Source organism: Pinus tabuliformis, chromosome 9 (genome assembly GCF_031772625.1).
Source record: "Pinus tabuliformis cultivar Carrire ecotype Pingquan chromosome 9, CPIR1, whole genome shotgun sequence".
Classification (NCBI taxonomy): domain Eukaryota; kingdom Viridiplantae; phylum Streptophyta; class Pinopsida; order Pinales; family Pinaceae; genus Pinus; species Pinus tabuliformis.
Window position 1 is genome coordinate 203573829 of NC_142307.1, and position 3745 is coordinate 203577573.

General features: G+C 37.2%; 1 pseudogene; it reads right to left on the minus strand.

Annotated features, from left to right (window-relative positions):
- Positions 1–316: 316 nt before the first annotated feature.
- Positions 317–2912, minus strand: LOC149147848 (pyruvate, phosphate dikinase regulatory protein, chloroplastic-like; annotated as a pseudogene).
- Positions 2913–3745: the final 833 nt, after the last annotated feature.

Sequence of the window (3745 nt, forward strand, 5' to 3'; positions counted from 1 at the left end):
CTCAACTAAGCTATTGGAATAAGTATTCTTTCGTTTATTGATTACTTATGTAAACGATTGAAATGAAATTCTTACTTATTTAAATCGTGGTAAATAAATTTTAATTGTATATTATCATCAAATAAATGTTTAGATATGAATAAGTTATTTCCCATCTTATAGTGTTTAAAATTAGATAAATTTAGTTTTTAGTTAGAGGACCCTAGGAGGGATCCTCACACATGGTACCAAATCCCAGATTCAAAATATGAGGCCTAACAGTGGCTCTCCTTCATCTAAGCGGTCGTGAGTAGGGGGTATCTATTTTTCCAAGTGCTTAGGACCTGCACCTTACCCTAACCACAATAACAGGCCATCGTGGATTCTGGGCAAAGAGCTTGTTGCCATAATCTAGTTCCCGATGAATATGATCCATTTCTGAGTAGTTTCTCTTGGAATAGTGTAAACCCAGGGTTTTTTCCCTCACCAACCGTATTGATTGCAAAATGGCAGGACTGATGATCAGACCATAGATTTTTTCTTAATCAATTTCAAATAATTCTTTTGGAGGATCAACTCCAAGAACAAGTAGCACATTTACAACCTTGTAACCCTTTTGACACAAGTAAATTGAAAGTGGAGTCTTGCTTGTACGTGAGACACCAACTAATTCCATGTTTGATTTATGAAGATTGTGAGGCAGGGCTCCGTCATCCTGTTTAATTGTGAATTCTATTGCCTCAATTCTTTTGAAATAATGTTTTGAGAGGGGTGTGCTTCGGGCTAGACTACCTCAATGAAATCCTAAGGGTGCAACTAATAGGTGGGCTGCAATGGCTTCAGTGGTCGGCCCAAGAATATCAGTATAAGGCACTCCCCACAATTGGCAAGCATTCTTTGCCACCCCTGCCATGTTCGGATCTGCCAATGTGTATAGTAGAAGTGCTCCCTCCTTCATTGCTTGTATGATGATCTCCATAAGATGATCAACCTCATAAATCCTCGAGAATAAATGGGTATTTACACCACAACCTTTGTCGACTAAACAGGTCTCAAATTGACCCAATGCAGCATGGACAGAATGCTTTGTTGTCCATCCAATGCCATCAGAGACCATGTAAATCGCCTTTCCAGAGGGTGAGTATCTTTCATCTTCGTTGTCTCTCCCTTCATAGTCATCAATTATATTAGGAATAGAGGGCACGCCATTACTAGTGAAATTATTATTAGTGGTTGTAGTAGTGGACATTGAAGATGATGTTTCTACCTTGTCTTGGACTGGGTAGTCCAACCGCCTACCAGAGTGGATATTCTGAACCCTCGACCAGTGCTGCAATTGAGGGGTACCCTTGGATTTCCAATCGTTGGCCTTTGTGCTATCATTTTCCATGGGAACTTGCTCGAAATCTAGAGCCATTGATGAGGAATTCACAACTGGAATGGAAGAGGATTCAAAGCGAAGTCGTGGTTGTAACATGAGAACCCCAGTTGACACATTTCCAACAATACAACAAGACAGTTTCTGGTAAGATCTACTTTGCACAATCTTTAAATAACCCCTTAGGTTGACCACATATAACTGCCATAAGGTCAACCAAGACATATACTCCACCCTTTGGTATTGACTTCAATCCAGTTGCATCCTAGATTTCTTTTAGCAAGCCCCTGCCTCTCACTATTGTTCTGACCTTTGCTACATCATCCCATTTGCCTGCAACAACAAAGCTTTGAGATATCTGTAGTTAATATATTTATTGAAACAAAAAAAAATGTAAGCCACTTTCCCCCTTCCTATATTACTAATAAGAACAAGGTAAATACACAGATCATTCTTCCAACTTATCTGGAGTGTTATCTTAAAATATTGTATGAACCGACATTGTTGTTCAAGCGCTTTGCTTTGCAACGTTCAATATACATGGGTGAGTATGTGAGGAAAATGTTCTCCAAACGTTTTCTGAAATGAGGAAGATTTTCAAGTCGTAGAACATTCCATATTTTCAATACTTGCACAATTTCTCCCCCTCTCTGCACATCAATGGTCCCCACTAAAGACAGACCCAATATTGGATATTCATTTACAAGGCCCTCATCAGCTTGAGCATTATCTTTCCTGCTTTGGCGCCAACCATTAGCAATATTTAGTATTGTGTTTATGATTTGTTGTCGCACCTGCAGAGCCTTTATTTTTGTGAATGATTCCTTAAACTCATCGCTAAAAAAAAACAAAAAACAAAAAAAACACCAGTGTTATTAAAGAGGACAGAATCCTTGTTTAGCAAATCTTTTATTTGGTCCAATTCAGCCTTTGCTTTTCTTATTACTTTCACTATTTCTGGATCCATGCTAGCATTTAAAAAGCAGTTCCTTGAAATGGCATCCTTTACAATCTTTGACCATATAGAATTTCTTTCACCAAGAGATGGCCCATGCCCAATGATCCAAAGAAAAAATATTTGTACAATTTAGACAGTATGTACATGACAACCACAACCTCTATGATGTTCTTCTTACTCTTCCCAAAATCATCTTTCTCTTCTCTTCCATTTTTTACATTAATAAATGCATATGCTCCATACATTTCAGACGTGAGATAGGTATATCCATATGGCTCCATTTCCACATTGGGACCATTTCTGATAAGGTTTTCATAAAAATTCCTGTTTAGGAAAAGACATTAATGGATACATGTGATAGTGTATATTTAGAATATGGACTGGATGTCCAAGTCCTTCCAATCTTTCAAAGAGGCTTCTTCCATAGTTCACTTTCTCTGCAAGCTTGCTAATTACTGTTGCAGGTAGCTGCTTTGGATCTCCTATCAGAAATGCATCCTTTACACCCATAATTTGTAGTGCAATTGTAGATTCGGCTTCTTTAAGCTGGGCTGCCTCGTCAATAATTAAACAGTCGAATGGTGCTGCCAAGTTCATGCAGCTCTTCCCAGAAGATGTTACAGTTGAAAATACCACCTTGGCACGTGACAAACAAATTTCCAAAATATCTCAATTGGGGTGTTCTTTCACAACATAACTCTTTTTTTAAGAAATGTATACATTCACTTCTCCTGGAGCAAAGAGCTTCTATTAAAAGTCTCTTATTGTTAATCACACTCTCTCTAGAATTCTCTGTGCACTTTGATGCTTCTTTATTGATTTCTCCATGACCAGAAAAACATTCTCTAAGGGTTTTATCCTTGAATGCATTTTTTTTTAATTAGATTCACAAAATGCTCAACAACTTCAGTTAGACAACCCAAATTCTGTTTCTTTGAGATTGATTCTGGATAATCGTTCGATAAAATTTCTGCACACTTAAAAAGAGTCTGAAGCTAATATTTTCAACTTGTCTCTTACAAACTATAGAAAATTAACTGGATCCTTCTGCTGTGCTATTTATTCAAAATATTCATATTGTGAAATTGTTGATTCAAGAAAATCAAGATCACGCAATTGAGTACATGACCTTAGAACTTCAGTAAGTGAGACATCTTGCAAAATAGGTTTCAGCATTCAATGTAGGTTTCATTATTTGCAGCGATTATGTTTGTTTCTGTATTTGTATTGCAAGCTGCAAGCTAAATCAAATATGCATGACCGAACAAAGTGTAGCTTTCTTGATACATGGACAGGGTGCTGCTCATGATCGTTCAATTTTTGAAATGGTGAGAGCACAATAGGATTAAATGGCGACCGTGTATACATTGTTCCAGTAAAATGGAAAATTCAAACAGGATTGTCAATAGGTTTAATGATGAATATGTTTA